This window comes from Bufo gargarizans, chromosome 4, assembly GCF_014858855.1.
Source record: "Bufo gargarizans isolate SCDJY-AF-19 chromosome 4, ASM1485885v1, whole genome shotgun sequence".
NCBI classification, from domain to species: Eukaryota; Metazoa; Chordata; class Amphibia; order Anura; family Bufonidae; genus Bufo; species Bufo gargarizans.
In genome coordinates this window covers 144,689,587-144,709,135 of record NC_058083.1, presented here as the reverse complement: position 1 = coordinate 144,709,135, position 19,549 = coordinate 144,689,587, and positions in this window count along the sequence as shown.

Genomic DNA, 19,549 nt, shown 5'->3' with positions numbered 1-19,549 from the left:
GACTCAGAGGGAGGTTTTTTGCAACAGCAGAGGCCAGGTACAAATGTGGCCAGCCAGGGCCCACTACTGGAGGACGAGGAGGACGAGGATGAGGAGGAGGTGGAGGAGGATGAGGATGAAGCATGGTCACAGCGGGGTGGCACCCAACGCAGCTCGGGTCCATCACTGGTGCGTGGCTGGGGGGAAAGGCAGGACGATGACGATACGCCTCCCACAGAGGACAGCTTGTCCTTACCCCTGGGCAGCCTGGCACACATGAGCGACTACATGCTGCAGTGCCTGCGCAACGACAGCAGAGTTGCCCACATTTTAACCTGTGCGGACTACTGGGTTGCCACCCTGCTGGATCCACGCTACAAAGACAATGTGCCCACCTTACTTCCTGCACTGGAGCGTGATAGGAAGATGCGCGAGTACAAGCGCACGTTGGTAGACGCGCTACTGAGAGCATTCCCAAATGTCACAGGGGAACAAGTGGAAGCCCAAGGCCAAGGCAGAGGAGGAGCAAGAGGTCGCCAAGGCAGCTGTGTCACGGCCAGCTCCTCTGAGGGCAGGGTTAGCATGGCAGAGATGTGGAAAACTTTTGTCAACACGCCACAGCTAACTGCACCACCACCTGATACGCAACGTGTTAGCAGGAGGCAACATTTCACTAACATGGTGGAACAGTACGTGTGCACACCCCTCCACGTACTGACTGATGGTTCGGCCCCATTCAACTTCTGGGTCTCTAAATTGTCCACGTGGCCAGAGCTAGCCTTTTATGCCTTGGAGGTGCTGGCCTGCCCGGCAGCCAGCGTTTTGTCTGAACGTGTATTCAGCACGGCAGGGGGCGTCATTACAGACAAACGCAGCCGCCTGTCTACAGCCAATGTGGACAAGCTGACGTTCATAAAAATGAACCAGGCATGGATCCCACAGGACCTGTCCGTCCCTTGTCCAGATTAGACATTAACTACCTCCCCATAACCATATATTATTGGACTCCAGGGCACTTCCTCATTCAATCCTATTTTTATTTTCATTTTACCATTATATTGCGATGCTACCCAAAGTTGAATGAACCTCTCCTCTGCCTGTGTGCTAGGCCTAAATATATGCCAATGGACTGTTGCAGTGGTGGCTGACATGAAGCCTGATTCTCTGCTATGACATGCAGACTAATTCTCTGCTGACATGAAGCCAGATTGTCTGTTACGGGACCTCTCTCCTCTGCCTGGGTGCTGGGCCTAAATTTATGACAATGGACTGTTGCAGTGGTGGCTGACGTGAAGCCTGATTCTCTGCTATGACATGCAGACTGATTCTCTGCTGACATGAAGCCAGATCCTCTGTTACGGGACCTCTCTCCTCTGCCTGGGTGCTGGGCCTAAATTTATGACAATGGACTGTTGCAGTGGTGGCTGACGTGAAGCCTGATTCTCTGCTATGACATGCAGACTGATTCTCTGCTGACATGAAGCCAGATCCTCTGTTACGGGACCTCTCTCCTCTGCCTGGGTGCTGGGCCTGAATATATGCCAATGGACTGTTGCAGTGGTGGGTTACGTGAAGCCTCATTCTCTGCTATGACATGCAGACTAATTCTCTGCTGACATGAAGCCAGATTGTCTGTTACGGGACCTTTCTCCTCTGCCTGGGTTCTGGGCCTAAATTTATGAAAATCGACTCTTACAGTGGTGGGTGACATGAAGCCTGATTCTCTGCTATGATATGAAGACTGATTCTCTGCTGACATGAAGCCAGATTGTCTGTTACGGGACCTTTCTCCTCTGCCTGGGTTCTGGGCCTAAATTTATGAAAATTGACTCTTACAGTGGTGGGTGACGTGAAGCCTGATTCTCTGCTATGATATGAAGACTGATTCTCTGCTGACATGAAGCCAGATTGTCTGTTACGGGACCTTTCTCCTCTGCCTGGGTTCTGGGCCTAAATTTATGAAAATTGACTCTTACAGTGGTGGGTGACGTGAAGCCTGATTCTCTGCTATGATATGAAGACTGATTCTCTGCTGACATGAAGCCAGATTGTCTGTTACGGGACCTTTCTCCTCTGCCTGGGTTCTGGGCCTAAATTTATGAAAATTGACTCTTACAGTGGTGGGTGACGTGAAGCCTGATTCTCTGCTATGATATGAAGACTGATTCTCTGCTGACATGAAGCCAGATTGTCTGTTACGGGACCTTTCTCCTCTGCCTGGGTTCTGGGCCTAAATTTATGAAAATTGACTCTTACAGTGGTGGGTGACGTGAAGCCTGATTCTCTGCTATGATATGAAGACTGATTCTCTGCTGACATGAAGCCAGATTGTCTGTTACGGGACCTTTCTCCTCTGCCTGGGTTCTGGGCCTAAATTTATGAAAATTGACTCTTACAGTGGTGGGTGACGTGAAGCCTGATTCTCTGCTATGATATGAAGACTGATTCTCTGCTGACATGAAGCCAGATTGTCTGTTACGGGACCTTTCTCCTCTGCCTGGGTTCTGGGCCTAAATTTATGAAAATTGACTCTTACAGTGGTGGGTGACGTGAAGCCTGATTCTCTGCTATGATATGAAGACTGATTCTCTGCTGACATGAAGCCAGATTCTCTGTTACGGGACCTCTCTCCTCTGCCTGTGTGTGTGCTGGGCCTAAATATATGCCAATGGACTGTTGCAGTGGTGGCTGACGTGAAGCCTCATTCTCTGCTATGACATGCAGACTAATTCTCTGCTGACATGAAGACAGATTCTCTGTTACGGGACCTCTCTCCTCTGCCTGTGTGTGTGCTGGGCCTAAATATATGCCAATGGACTGTTGCAGTGGTGGCTGACGTGAAGCCTCATTCTCTGCTATGACATGCAGACTAATTCTCTGCTGACATGAAGCCAGATTGTCTGTTACGGGACCTCTCTCCTCTGCCTGTGTGTGTGCTGGGCCTAAATATATGCCAATGGACTGTTGCAGTGGTGGCTGACGTGAAGCCTCATTCTGTGCTATGACATGCAGACTAATTCTCTGCTGACATGAAGACAGATTCTCTGTTACGGGACCTCCCTCCTCTGCCTGGGTGCTGGGCCTAAATATATGCCAATGGACTGTTGCAGTGGTGGCTGACGTGAAGCCTCATTCTCTGCTATGACATGCAGACTAATTCTCTGCTGACATGAAGACAGATTCTCTGTTACGGGACCTCTCTCCTCTGCCTGGGTGCCGGGGCCTAAATATCTGAGAATGGACTGTTCCAGTGGTGGGTGACGGGAAGCCAGATTCTCTGCTATGGAACCTCTCTCCAATTGATTTTGGTTAATTTTTATTTATTTAATTTTTATTTTAATTCATTTCCCTATCCACATTTGTTTGCAGGGGATTTACCTACATGTTGCTGCCTTTTGCAGCCCTCTAGCTCTTTCCTGGGCTGTTTTACAGCCTTTTTAGTGCCGAAAAGTTCGGGTCCCCATTGACTTCAATGGGGTTCGGGTTCGGGACGAAGTTCGGATCGGGTTCGGATCCCGAACCCGAACATTTCCGGGATGTTCGGCCGAACTTCTCGAACCCGAACATCCAGGTGTTCGCTCAACTCTAACTAATATACCATCTACTTGAAACAAATTGCTAGCAGTTAGGCCATAAATCCTAAATGATGTTTGTAACTAATCTAATTAGAAATGGCTGGTTATTGTAGCCAGGTGTTCAACTTATTCCTACGGCTTAATAGGATATTACCACAAAACAGGAAATACTGCATGAATAATGCCATAACTATAGCTCTAGCAGCCCAAGCAATAAACTTTATTTACGATTTTCTCTATCCGGAGAGCTAAATAACATTTTCCCATTGCTGTCATACCACTTCTTATCATAAACTAATATCCAAAATATTAGAAACTATAATTTCACAGACAAAGGTACCTTATGTATCATACAAATATAATGTTCTTATCTTAATTTTTTTAGTGGTTATGTTATTGATAGAAGACCTGGTTCTATTGAAGATACTGAACCATAGGTTTTGTAGTGATTTAAATTTTGTTCAGCAAGTTGCATGCAGGATTTGCAGATGTAAGAATAGGGCCCTGCTGTGATTGTGTGAAATCAGCTTCATGAAAAGCATTTCTAAATTAATAGTTTGACCCTATAAGGTTTGACCTAGACCCAGCAGGAAAGGGGACTGCATACATTTATTGACAATAAGGTCAGGAGAGGTCCTAAAATTGCATCTTTGCTCCCAGACATTTGACCTCGTATTGTTGTCTATGGGATTTTTATGACCATACTCACCAATGAAGATCCCACGAGGCTCATGGTTTGTACTATACATTCATCTCTGGTTTTGAAATAATTAAGTGCCCTAAGTAAACTTAGTTCATAACCAATGCAAGATCTATAAATGAAATTGTAATACAAAAAAGTTAAAGGACAGGTTAGTCTAACTGAGAGTTATGCTCTTTTGAATGTCGCAATATATAGCAGATTCCTGGGCCCTCTAAACAATCTACAATTTCAAAAATGTGTTATTTAGCCTATGTCAACCAGTCATCAAAAAAGTTTACATTATTATTTATGCTTAAAGGAGTTGTCCATCCGCATGATTTGTTTTAAAACCATGGTCAGAATGAAATAAAATAATAAAAGCTGTAATATTCATCTTAATGTTCCCCTGCTGCTCCTGTTCTGCCACTCTCAAGGTTCCCTCCAGAAGTCTGTGTACTTCCTAGTCGTTCTAGACATAGACATGCATCCAACCACTGGCTGTATCAGGTCACTTCTGTGACCAGTGATTAGCTGCAGTATCACATGTCCATGGCCTGCCTGGATGAGGAGATCTTGGCCGGAGGAGAGAGAACAGAGCCTCTAGGAGTAGTGGCAAAACCCCCTTTGCTCTTGGAGGCCTATTTGCATAAAATAAAAGTTCATTTAGCACAGGTGTAAAGTCAGACAATGTAATAACCATGTTCCTGAATACAGAAACCCTTTAAATGCAATGCAGTTTTTAATACTGTATTTCTTTACAGACATCATCACTATGATCACCCATGTTATAGGAGGATTTTTAGGGTCATTTATCAAACTGGTAAAACGTAGAACTGGCTTATAGCAACCAATCAGAGTCCTCCTTTTATTTTTGACAGCTCCTTTGGAAAATGAAAGGTGAAATCTGATTGGTTGCTATGGACAACTAAGCCAGTTCTACTTTACAACAGTTTGATAAATGACCCCATATATGTTTTTTGACCGATTATCTCCATAAAATATTTTGATGTTCAATTTTACTTTAGAACCAAAAGGATTGCTTTCAACTTTGGGTTGAAACTAAAAGATATCAAAATGAGTTAAATGGCTAACTGAAAATACGACAAGATTGCAAGCTTTCAAAACACAGTTTATGAAGATTAACATATCTATACATAAGAATACATGGAAATAGTGAGGCAGATGAGACAACTGATGTAAAGCAGATCATGGTGTCATAATCCCTATACTGAATCTTACCATTAGAGATGAGCGAATCGAAGTTGACGAACTGGAATTCGATCCGAATTTCAGGAAAAATTCGATTTGCACCGAATCTTAATTTCCTCACGCTTCGTGGTAACGAATCGCATTATTCGTTACCACGAAATATCTGCTGCTTGTGTGAGGACATGGAGCAAGGAACTCTGGGAAGGTGGGATCACCCATAATGCCATGCATGCAGCCAATCAGCAGCCAGCCCTGTGATGTCACAGCCCTATAAACAGCCTCAGCCATCTTGGATTCTGACATTTTCCAGTGTACTTAGTGCAGGGAGAGAAGACAGCAGGCGCTAGAGACAATGCTAGGAAAGACTTCATTGTGCTAAAAAAATTTTTTACAAGTGCAGGGAAAGATTATTCAAGGTGTAGGGAAAGGATAGGGAGGCATCATTCCACAGCATTTATATAGAACAGGGTTCAGTAGGGGAAGTTACAGCCTGGGTAATAGGAACAATCCTATTACACCTTGCTGCACTTATTGGGGACCTAAATTGCCATTATACATCTCAGTAGTTCCAGCTAACCGTTCTTGTTATTGGGGTGCAAGTGTACAGTCATTAACAGGGTTTATTACAGGGAAATATTTCCATGTCTTACTTGCCATTGTGCAGTGCAGTTATATGTTCTAAAGCATTTTTTGGCTTGTATTATTGGGGGAAAAGGGGCTTATTAGCCATTGTGTGGTGAAGTGCACAAATGACAGCTCTTTTTGTCGTGTATTAGTGGCAAAAGAAAAATATATTTGCCATTCAGTAGTGCAGTTATATGTTCTAAAACGTTTTTTGTCATGTATTAGTGCCAAAAGTAAAATATATTTGCCATTCAGTAGTGCAGTTATATGTTCTAAAGCTATTTTTTGCCGTGTATTAGTGCAAAAAGTGAAATATATTTGCTAGTGTTCATCGAACACCAAAGTGCTCGGGTGCTCTGGCCGAAAACATCGGGATGATCGGGTGCTCGATAGAAACACCACCAAAATGGTTCTGGAACAGCATGGGGAGGATGCCTGGATGCATCTAGGACTCCCAGGTCGCTGCTGGGAATGATGTTGTTCGAGAAGTACGCCAATTTTACAGACTGACAATAATACGCACAAAACCAAAGATAAAATCGATTTTAGAGGAAACATTCTTTCCTGCATATTTACTTGTATATAAAGTGCAAGTTCTGCCAAAATTACAAGCAAGAGACACTCCGATACAACCTGTATATCACATAGAGGAGGGGCTCATTCACATTTTGGTACAATTGTTCATGTAGTGGGACTCCTACATGCATAAAGCTTATGCACTAAGGGAAAGGTCTGCCAAAAATTACAAGGAACCGGCACTCCAGTACACCCTTTATTACACATAAAGGAGCGCATCATACACACCCTTGAAAAATTATGATTGATGGCCTGCTGGTGACCCTCTAAAATATTATGGGCGAGGGCCTGCTGCCGAGCTGACAATTTAAAAAAGTTTGTGGGCCACGTCCTGCTGCCGAGGTCACCATCTAAAAAATTCTGTGGGCGAGGGCCTACTGCCGTGCAGACAATCTAAAAAAAAATTGTGGCCGAGGACCTGCTGCCGAGCTGACCATCTAAAAAATGTTGTGGGCGAGGGACTGCTGCCGAGCTGACCATCTAAAAATTTTGGGATGAAGGTCTGCTGCTGAGCTGACCCTCTAAAACATTATGGGTAAGGGCCCGCTTCTGAGCTGACCCTCTAAAACATTAGGAGCGGGTGCAGCCTAATAAGCATGATGATATGATGGAGGAGGAGGACGAGAAAAAGGAGATTAAACCATATACCCTTTTTAGTGGTGAAAGGGGTGCATGGGAATACAGTGTAATGTATTTAATACACAATAAAAGCCACATTTAGAGTGGCTTTAGGTTCAGCCGCTTTCCTCTGGTGGAGTAGAGAAGTCAGGGGCAATCCAGGCATTGTTCATTTATATAAAAGTCAACCGGTCTGCATTTTCAGTTGATAGGCGGATGAGCTTATCAGTTATTATGCTCCCAGCACCACTAAATACACACTGTGATAAAACGCGGCGCCAGTTCGTGCCACGTGTCCAGCTTGGACACCCAATGGTTGTAAGACACACAGGGATCACTGAGGACACTGAAACGGTCTGCTACGTACTCCTTCACCATCTTCCCAAAAATTTCCCTCCTTGTGACACTAGGCTGCGCATCAGGTTGAGGGTGCTGGCGGGGTGTCATGAAAGTGTCCCAGACCTTGGAGAGTGTTGCCCTGCCTCTGTTGGAACTGCTGTGTGTTCCCCTCGTCTCCCCTACTCGGTTGGCCAAGGAACTACGTACTCTAGGTGCCCCCAGATGAAGGTGTTCCATCGTAACGCACGTCGGGGTGTACGGCCTTTCTGAGGAGATATCATCTTTCCAAGGGTATGTCATAAATTGGATACATTATTGCATGTTACTTGGTGTTTGTAGGTAGGGTGGGGATACTGCCTCTGATATGTAATAGGGCTTTTTTGGCACATTATCAGCACAGCACTTGGCACTTTACATGTAAGGACGCCCATTCAGTGGTTATTTTTAGCATTCCCTCCTTTTACTTCTCTTTTGGTCATACTCATGATATACATCTCCCAGTGGTGTACCGCACTCAGTTTTACTTTTTAACTACAGCTATTTAGCCTCCGTGTTTTGTTGTAGGTCTTTTCATGAACTACGTACTCTGCAGCCAGCGTTGTCAGCTGGAAACTTTTGGAGCAATTTTTCAACAAGGACCTTCTGGTATTGCACCAATTTGCTTGCCCTCTCCACAACAGGAATGAGAGATGAGAAGTTCTCTTTGTAGCGGGGGTTGAGAAGGTTGAACAGCCAGTAATCTGTGTTGGCCAAAATGCGTAAAAAAAGCGAGGATCATAGCAAAGGCAGCCTAACATAAAATCAGCCATGTGTGCCAGAGTCCCAACAGACAAGACTTCGCTGTTCTTATCAGGAGGATGACTCTCAATCCCCTCATCCTCTTCCTCCTCTTCTCCCCATCCACGCTGAACAGATGTAATAAAACTTCCATGGGTACTACCCTCTGTAGCGGAGGCAACTGTCTCCTGATCCTCCTCATCATAATCCAATTCGTGCTGAGAAGACGGACTGAGGGTGGTCTGGCTATCACCCTGTGTACTTTCTTCCCCTATTTCCACCTCTTCCACATGTAAAGTGTCTGCCTTAATTGTGAGCAGTGAGCTTATGAGTAGACACAGAAGTGGGATGGTTACGCTGATAATAGCGTTATCGCCGCTCAAATCTGTGTTAATTCCTCAATGTTGCATAAAACCTCACAGAGGTCAGACATCAATGCCCACTCGTCAACTGTGAGGAGCGGAAGCTGACTGGAAAGGCGACGACCATGTTGCAGCTGGTATTCCATTACTGCCCTCTACTGCTCACAAAGCCTAGCCAACATGTGAAACGTCGAGTTCCAGCCCATGCTCACGTCGCACAACAGTAGGTGAGCTGGCAATTGCTGGCAAAGTGCTGCTGCAGCGTTGCCAGACCGGCGGAAGCTATCGATGACTTGCGGAAATGGGCACACACGCGGCGCACCTTCACCAGTAGCTCAGGCAAATTGGGGTAGGTTTTGAGAAACTGCTGAATCACTAGGTTGAACACGTGGGCTAGGCATGGTATGTGTGTGAGCTTGCCGAGCTCCAAGCCGCCACCAAGTTACTGCCATTATCAGACACAACTATGCCCGGTTGTAGGTTAAGTGACGAGAGCCACAGCTCAGTCTGGTCCCTTATCCCTTGCCACAACTCTGCGGCGGAGTGCTGTTTGTCACCTAAGCAGATCAGTTTAAGCGCAGCCTGTTGCCGCTTCCACACTGCAGTGCTACACTGCTTCCAGCTACTGTCTGATGGCTGACTGGTGCTGCAAGATAATAATTTAGAGGTGGAAGTGGAGGAGGAGGCAGAGGAGGAGGGGGGTTGCAGCCACTAACGTAAGTGGTGGTGGAAAACCTGATGGTAGTAGGGCCCACAAACCTTGGCGTCGGTAGCACCTGTGCCATTCCAGGGTACGACTCACTCTCGGCCTCTACAACGTTCACCCAGTGTGCTGTCAGGGAAATGTAGCGTCCCTGGCCAAAAGCATTTGTCCATATTTCGGTCGTTAAATGGACCTTCCCAATAACTGTGTTGGTGAGGGCACGGGTGATGTTACGGGACACATGCTGGTGTAAGGCTGGGACTGCACACCGTAAAAAATATTGGCGGCTGGGGACAGAGTACCGTGGGACAGCCGCCTTATTTGAAGTACCTGCATCTCTGGCAGCACACCATTCATCTAAGAGAGGGGGATTTAAATAACCTTTGATGAGCATTAACTAGAGTTGTGCCTACGTATTGCAGAACCACACAAGGTAAGCCTCCTCATTTGAGACATTTTTAATCTGCACGTACATTATTACCCTATGGTGCGCCGTTTTGTGTTTCCTTAGCTGAACACTGCCTGCTCCACTGTTTAATCCACAAGCATAAATGGCAACATTTCCAGGGCCTGCAATTTGAAAAGGTGTGCATTAAGTACTATGGTCTGTGGGTGGCCTGGGGTATAGACATCTGTACACTGTGCTAGGACACAGAAGTGGATCTGCTAGCTGATGGTGCTTGCGAAGGTCCAGGTGCATGGCGGGAGACATCTGAGCCTGTGTCTTGGACAGGGGATTGGCCAGCACGTAACACAGGGGAAGAGGAGGCAGTGGTGTGACCCGCACACACTAGTTGTGGACCCAGGCATTCAGCCCACCTATTAGGGTGCTTTGATGCCATGTGGCGGTCATGCTGGTGGTGGTGAGGTTGCTAGTGTTCACGTCCCTGCTCATTTTGGTACAGCACAGGTTGCAAATGACAATTCTTGTATCGTCCGCACTTTCCTCAAAAAAGCGCCAGACTGCGGAACACCTACTCCTTGGCACGGGAGATTGCTGGAAGGGAGTGCTCCGGGGAACAGTTGCGGGCCTGTTTGGTGTGGCCTGCCTTCTCTCTTTTGCCACCCCACTGCCTCTTCCAGCCTGTTGTGGTGCTGCAGATCCCTCCCCCTCTGTACTGCTGTCCTCGCTCAACTTGCCACCTTCCCAGGTTGGGTCAGTGAATTCATCGTCCAGCGCCTCCTCTTCCACTTCCTCACTCTGGTCATCTTGCTGACTTGTTGACCTAACAACAACCTCAGTTATTGACAACTATGTCTCATCCTCATCATGAAACTCTTGAGACACTAATGGCAGTTGACTTATTGGCAACTGTGTCTCGTCATCATCATCCACCTTGTGAAACACTAATTGCCGTTCCCCACTGTCATCTTCTTCTGACTGTGGATGCTCAACAGTTTGGGAATCAGGGCACAAGATATCCTCATGTCCCTCTTCAAGCGGGCTTGGTGAGAGGCCCAAATTAAGGAATGGCGATGAAAACAGCTCCTCGGAATAACCGAGTGTGGGATCACTTGTTTGCCAAGACTCTCCATGGTGGGTGGAAGGAGTATCAGGGTGAGGATTCTGTTGAACAGACTCTTGGCTACTGAGACTGTAATTTGTGGAAGACAGGGTGGTGCTTAACCGACTGGAAGCATTATCTGTTGCAATCCAACCGACCACCTGGTCGCACTGGTCTGACTTCGACAATGGTGTCCTGCACCACCCTGCAAACTGGGACATGAAGCTAGGTATCGTGGATGAGTGTGTTTCTTGTGCTCTGGCAGCAGGCACAGTTTCACCGCACCAAGGACCACGGCCTTTGCCTGCACTATCAGCAGCACGGTCACTTCCCCATCCCTTTCTGCTCGCCTTGCGCATATTAAATTGTATATATGCTTGCAAGTAGGTCACACGTAGAGTAGCGCAGGTTTTGTAAGTGTATGCACAAATAAAGTACACAGAATGTCAGATATTTTTAGGATGCACACACGTTTAACAGGAGATATAGCGCAAGTAATGTCGCTGTCACCACCGCCTAATAAAAAAATTACACTAAATTTATGTCACTGATATTAGGTTGCACAAACATTATACAGGACGTATAGCCCAAGTAATGTCGCTGTCACCAACGGCTAATAATGTAAAAAATAAAAGGATAAAGGTTTCTTCTCCATGGTGACCGATTTTGATCACAGTTAATTTGACATCGTTTGACCATTATTTGGATTTAAGCATAATTAAAAATAATAATGCTGATCATCACTTGTGGCCTATCCACTTTCTACAATGATCATAGGAAATTTTTTTTTTTTTTTTTTTTTAAAGGAGTAGCTTTAAAAATTTTTGACAGAATTGGTACTATATATATTTATCTACTTTACCTTATGGTCAACAACAGGCGTTCTGCTGGGGAAACACAGCGGCGGAAAGTGGTGTCTTGTCTTTGAATGTGAGGTGACACCCGTTGTAAGAGATCATCAAAACTTTCTACCGTCATCCGTAAGTAATTTAAAAAAAAAATCAGGATAATTCCTCAATTCGGGAAACAGAGTTTCAAAAACTCCCCTTCTTATTCTTGCAGAGGTTATTGGATGCACCCAATAGCGACGCTTTCTACGCTGTCTGTCTCAAGAACGTCTTCTCCAGCGCGAAACCAGAATTAGAGCCTGAAATCCAAAACTAATATGGTCTGGCATCATCTTTACACTCTGCAGAAGGAACTTCTGAGTGGTAAGTGACCTTCGGTTTTCTTTGATAGCCACTTGTAGTATTTGCTTAACAGATTGCATCTTTTTATCTCTGAAATTTGAATAACGGATCCGTCCTTCCGTTTACAAACTGAAGGAAACGGAACAGATGGCTCCGCTATTACGACGGATCTGGCAGACGGGTCCGTCGAAAAGTGTATGTCGGATGCAACGGAATGACGGATCCGGCATGAAATACTATTGCCGGAACGACGGATCCGTTGCATGAAAAATATCCGGTAATGTTGTCTTTGACGGATCCGGCAGGCAATTCCGGCGACGGAACTGCTTGCCGGATCACTCTGCCGCAAGTGTGAAAGTAGCCTAATAAAAAATTACACTAAGATAATGTCACTGATATTTCGGATGTGCTAACATTATACTGGAGATGTAGCGCAGGTAATGTCGCTGCCACCAGCAGCAAAAATTTTTGACTGAATGTCAATGACATTTCGGATACGCAAACGTTATACAGGAGATGTAGCGCAGGTAATGTAACTGTCCGCAGCAGACATCATCTACAGAAAAAGTACACTAGATGTCACAGATATTTTTAAGATGCGCACACGTTATACAGTAGATGTAGCGCAGGTAATGTCACTGTCTGCAGCGGACACCGTCTACGGAAATAGTACACTGGATGTCACAGATATTTTTAGGCTGCGCACACATTATGCAGGAGATGTAGCACAGATAATGTCGCTGTCTGCAGCGGCCAAACAATTGCAAGCTATTTAGCGCAGGTTGCACTATAAATATATATTGCTACCAGATACAACTATAGTCCTTGAAAGGACTTTTGGGTCTCTAACAAGTTTTAGCAATTTAGTGCAGGTTGTGTTAAAAATATATATTGCTGCCACACACAATAGTCCTTAAAAAGACTTTTGGGTCTATAACAAGTATAAAAACTAAAATATTCCTATTTCACTCCCTATACTGTTATTCCCTTCTGCTCTCCAGCTCTTCCTGACTAAGACTGAGCCAAAAACGTATCATCATAGCACCCGATGACGCATTCCGGCCAGCCAATCACTGTAATGCCAGTAGCCAACTTGCAGTATAACAGGCCGAACTAGATGGACAAATGTCTTTTTTCAGCCTTATATACTATGTTACTATGCTACTTACCTGCACGTTTATTTGCTACGTAGCAGGCAAGAAACGTGAGGGGAGGAGACTCGAGCACACGCAGTATTGGGTCAAGCATCGCGATGCTCAAATAAAATTAGTGTTCCGCCGAGCATGCTGGCCCAACACTAATGGTAAAAAAAAGATTTTTTCTCTTAAAATGGTTGCTGCACGTGTGAGGATATGGAGCAAGGAACTCTGGGAAGGCGGGATTACCCATAATGCCATGCATGCAGCCAATCAGCAGCCAGACAGCCCTGTGATGTCGCAGCTCTTTAGGTAGCCTCAGCCATCTTGGAGTCTGCCATTTCTCAGTGTACTTAGTGCAGGAAGAGACGTCAGCAGGCGCTAGGGACAGTGCTAGGAAAAACGTTCTAAAACAATGATTTACAAGTGCAGGGAAAGATTATTCAAGGTGTAAGGAAAGGATAGGAAGGAATCATTCCACAACATTTATGTTGAACAGGGTTCAGTAGGGGAGGTTACAGCCTGAGTAATAGGAACAATCCTATTACTCCTTGCTGCACTCACTGGGGACCCAAATTGCCATTATACAGCTCAGTAATTCCAGCAAACCGTTCTTGTTATTGGGGTGCAAACGTTGTTTGATACAGCCATTAACAGGGTTTATTACAGGGAAATATTTCTACGTCTTATTTGCCCTTGTGTGGTGCAGTTATATGTTCTAAATCATTTTGTGGCTTGTATTAGTGGGGAAAATATGGCTTACTAGCCGTTGTGAGGTAAAGTACGAAAATTACAGCCCTTTTTACCGTGTATTAGTGGCAAAATAAAAATATATTTGCCGTTCAGCGGTGCAATGATATGTTCTAAAGCCCTTTTTGTCGTGCATTAGTGGCAAAAGTAAAATATATTTGCCATTCAGCAGTGCAGTTCTATGTTCTAATGCCCTTTTTGTTGTGTATTAGTGGCAAACAAATCACAGGGGGGGGGAAACATCTAGGAGCAAAACACTATATGTGCGGGGTCTGCGCTCCTGAATATAAATGCATAACGGCATAGGCAGGTTTAGCGTAGGAACCGCCTGAACTGAGACCACCTTGTCGCTTGGTAGGTGGGCTTAGATGTGTTTTGATCAAAATGTATGGACCAAGTGTCTCAGATTTTGTCAACAGAGTGAGGGCTTAGTCCATATGTTATGCTTGCATCTACTATTATAGTGCATTATTTTCTGTGACTGTATAAATGTAGCCATGTACATCCGCAACATTCATTATCATATCGTGCAGGATGTTTTATATATATATATTTTCGTGATTTGTTTAACTTGTCTTGAAGGAGTGGCACCTTAATTTGTGAATATGCGCCTATCTTGGGAGTAGTATTCATGTGCACTTTTGCACCACCTATCTAATAGGCGACCTTGATTAAGATGGTACAAATAGCTGTGTGTGCTCATTTCTCCACCGGTTGCTGCTGCACATCGAGGTAACTAGTAGCAACACACTATGTGTGGGGTCTGCGCTTCTGAACATAAATGCATAACGGCATAGGCAGGTTTAGCGTAGGACCCGCCTGAACTGAGACCACCTTGTCGCTTGGTAGGTGGGCTTAAATGTGTTTTGATCAAAATGTATTGACCAAGTGTCTCAGATTTTATCAATAGAGTGAGGGCTTTAGTCCATATGTTATGCTTGTATCTATTATTATAATGCATTATTGCCGTTGTGTGGTGAAGTGAACTTTTTGGGGGTGTTTCAATTTCCTTTTTATTTATTTATTTGATCTAACAGTATGTCAGACAGAGAAGTACCAGGCCCTGCACAGAGGAGTGGCAGAGGCCTAAATGTTTCTGGCGCAGGCAGAGGTCACAGCAGAGTAAGGGGCTGTGGCAGCAGGGGTCACTTCGAGAGGCCTGAGCTCCCAGTGTCAGCTAGCGGTCATGTCTTAACCAGCAACCCAGCAGTTGCTGAATGGATGACTCGATCTTCGACTTCGTTGCAAGTGATATCAGACACCCCCAGCCAAGAGTCGGTGGGTTCTTCAGACACAATCCTTAGTTGGCATGGCCCGGGAGCAGGCCCTGTGCCCTCACCTGTCCTCAACCTGCCTCTGTCCTTTTCTAACCCCTTAGCCAGAGAAGTATTGTATGCTGTGGGCTCAGCTCCACTATACAGTGAGGACGAGCTACTAGAAGACAGCAGCTACTGGCAAGCCAAGATGTAATAGAGATATCCGCCGCTTCCTCCACTAGGCGGGCAAGTAGTGAAGAGGAGAGTGGCGTGGGAGCTGGTGTTATGAGCGGTCAGGCTCCTGACTCAGAGACGGTTGAGGAGGACATCAGTGACGTGCAGACAGTACTCGATGATGATGATGTAGCTGATCGCACTTGGGAGCCGGGTGATGAAGGACTTCATATTTTTTTCTTTATATAATAATGTAATGTTATAAAGTCCGGTGTCTCCATGATAAATCTGCAGCGTGCGGGCCCCATGTAGCTTCTATACACTTTCAAAATAATCCTTTAGCGAGACGAATAGATGCCGGATGACCGGGACGCTCCATGACCTTCCCAGGAGCTGGAAGAAGGAGGGGCCAGTTACCAGGGTGGCTGTTGTAAGGAGAGCGGGGCGTGCTGCTGGAGGACCTTGGGAAACATGACAACAGGGCCGCTGGAGAGGTAAGGAGCCGTGGACTCATGTGGCTGCTCCATGGTGACCCTGCTCCCCTCTCCTCCTATGTTGCTGAATTCTATGGCAGGTATTGATTTGTATGGTTAACGTGTGCAATGGTTTAGTAGCTCATTATAGTCATCTCTGCATCTACACCATGCCCAGTAGTATCTTATCTAAGACCATTCTTCCCAACATGGCAAAGCCTACATAGAGGCGCATGGCGTCCCCGAGCTCCCATACTCCGTAATTATTCAGACGCTTCTGTAATAAAATATGTCATGATCCCCAGTGAAAAATCTCAAATTGCTGTTGCTGAGGTTGAAGCATTACTTGTACTGTCTTCACCGCTTGTAAAGCGTTACTACTCTCCTCCTATCACCTCACTAGTGACCCTGCTCCCCCCTCCTCCTATCACCCCACTAGTGACCCTGCTCCCCCCTCCTCCTGTCACCTCACTAGTGACCCTGCTCCCCCCTCCTCCTGTCACCTCACTAGTGACCCTGCTCCCCCCTCCTCCTGTCACCTCACTAGTGACCCTGCTCCCCCTCCTCCTATCACCTCACTAGCGACCCTGCTTCCACCTCCTCCTATTACCCCACTAGTGACCCTTCTTCCCCCTCCTCATGTCACACCACTATTGACCCTGCTCCCCCCTCCTCCTGTCACCTCACTAGTGACCCTGCTCCCCCCTCCTCCTGTCACCTCACTAGTGACCCTGCTTCCACCTCCTCCTATTACCCCACTAGTGACCCTGCTCTCTCCTCCTCCTGTCACCTCACTAGAGACCCTGCTCTCTCCTCCTCCTGTCACCTCACTAGAGACCCTGCTCTCTCCTCCTCCTGTCACCTCACTAGTGACCCTGCTCTCTCCTCCTCCTGTCACCTCACTATTGGAAGAAGCTGAACAGACTGCACCAACTATGATGGGATCCGTTCAGTTTTCGTTCTGGATCCTGTCTTTTTACCGGACACAAAAGTACTGCATTTAAGGCTTTTTTGTCTGGTCTTTCGACAGAATCTGCAACAGAGGATCCAAACGCAGCCTCCAACGCTGATTTGAAAAAGTGTAGGCCTACTTATTATGTATTTTAGTAATGCTCACACGTGCCCCCTCACAGTGCTTGCATTTCTTTCTGGCAAAGCTACCTTGTCCTGGCCCGTGAAATTTATACCATGTCTAGTGCAGCACTGTTTTAGAGGGTCAGCTCAGCAGCAGGCCCTCAACCATTATTTTTTCCATGGTCAGCTTAGCAGCAGGCCCTCAACCATAATGTTTTAGATGGTCAGATCAGCAGCAGGCACTGGCCGCTAATGTTTTAGAGAGTCAGCTCAGCAGCAGATCCTCACCTCTTAGGTTTTAGATTGTAAGCTCAGCAGCAGACCCTTACCCCTAATGTTTTAGATTGTCAGCTCAGCAGTAGGCCCTCGCCCATAATCTTTTAGATGGTTAGCTCGGCAGCATGCCCTCGCCCCTAATGTTTTAGATGGTCAGCTCAGCAGCAGGCCCTCACCCCTAATGTTTTAGATGGTCAGCTAGTGTAAAAGAAGATGGGCGTGATGAGGCTACTTGCTGTGCCTCCACGCCCTCACCACGCCACCTATTCAGGAAACTGGCGAAGGCAGAGAAACACCACTTGTGTCAAACTCTTCGTGCAAGTGGTGTTTAAAAAATCAAAAACACATTGTTTGTGACCTTTTTTACGCCAGAAAGCTGCCATAAAATAATGATAAATCAGGCCCATATATTTGCACTGCTCCTTTCCATCATTACGAAGTAAAAGAAGAGGAGAAATATTGGAGTTCACTTCTGGGCAACCGAGGCCTGGACATGATGTTACTGGTAAACACTGTACTTTATCAAAGGTTGTCATGCTATCCTCTACTTACCCTATGATGCACTCTCTTTTCTTTTTTTTTTTTTTGTGATCATTACAAAGTACACAGCAAAGCATCTTCCTGAAAGATTTGGGGTCAGTAACTTACACTGATTGCATTGGTGTCCAGAAGTCAGCCCACTCTTCACTGTCCCATCTGGCATTTTCCAGAACTGCCAGATTGCTAGTCTGGCCGTGCCAGTGCAGTACCTTAGAACAGGGTTTAAATAAAATGTTTTAATTTACTGTAATTGTATACCAAACAGCATTGTATGGAAAATTCAGGGTTAACACCTTGACTCAATCCTTTTAGGTTACTAGGAGAAGAAACTGGGTCCATCTCCTGGTTGAAAGTCTGTGCTTAGCTGAGTAAGAGAGTAGAGCTACATGTGCTTACTCCTCAGAACTAGGCCTGATGTCAAATAACCTTTATCTCAGAAGCATCCACAGCCATCGCTACACTAAAATATTTCAGAGAGAGAAAAGTAACTAGAAGGTCCAGAATCTACAAGACCATGCATTGGAGTCAAACGGCAAGGTATTACACATGTTTATGGCAGAGAGAGATTTGTGTTCTAATGTGAGAGGCAAACTTGCTAATGTTAACACACCCTTCCACATTTTGAAACAATTTGGTCAGCCATATCTTAATTCTGTAACCTTCAAGCCTGAAATTAAGGAAACATTTGTAAGAACCTCAATTGACTGCTGAAGGCTCTGCAGAGATACTTTACAAAGACAGAAAGAAGGAGTACAACAACCACTAACTGTCATTACTGCTATTCATACATTGCTATTGGGAGGAATTGCACTGTGAACTACTGTGAACTACTTGGAACTGCGCCTTGTTACTGTTGAATGTACTACTACTCCTATGGTGCACTTTAGTAAAGAGAGACTTATTTATTTACTAGAACTTGCCTGGTTTCTCTACCATATGCCAACCACTGCATCTATACCTGCACCAGGACTAACCCCAAGGGCACTCTAGTTACCACCATGCAGGATCCCCAACATCGGGTTCTTCCCTGAGAGAAGAAAAGGACGCACCCTCCTGTCACTGCACGGGCCTAGGGGGTACTATTACCACTGAGACCTGGATGTACAATTATCGTTGCTAGAGCCACTACAACTCTCATCCAGCACTCGTGGCTCCTGGCTCACTGTATCAGCAGATCCCCTGACCAGCTCGATGACCAGCTCTCTCTCCTATTGTGAATGTCTGGGGCTGGATGGCAGCCAACAACCAACATGGCTGAACCTTGGTTGTGTTATGATTGACCAAGTATAACTAGCAGTTTATACTTTGTCAATCTCAGCTCAGTCTCATTAAGTTTTCCAGGTCTTCTTTTTTCACTTTCCAGTAGCGTATTTGTGGTTTGTGTAGTCAAAATGCTTTGGATCCACACTAACATTTTCCATCGTATTCTGTGGTGTTACAGAATAAAGACAAGGCATTCCATCCATCCTGATTTCATAAAGTGTAATGTTTTTTACCAGCCCACAATATGTACTCTTTTTACCACATTAATATTGGTAAATCAACATAAGGACTTTATATTCATATATTCCTCATCGGAATTTATCAAACTGGTGTAAAGTAGAACTGACTTAATTGCCCATAGCAACCAATCAGATTCTACCTTTCATTTTGGACAGCTCCTTTGGAAAATGAACGGTGGAATATGATTGGTTGCTATGGGCAACTACGCCAGTTCTTCTTTACACCAGT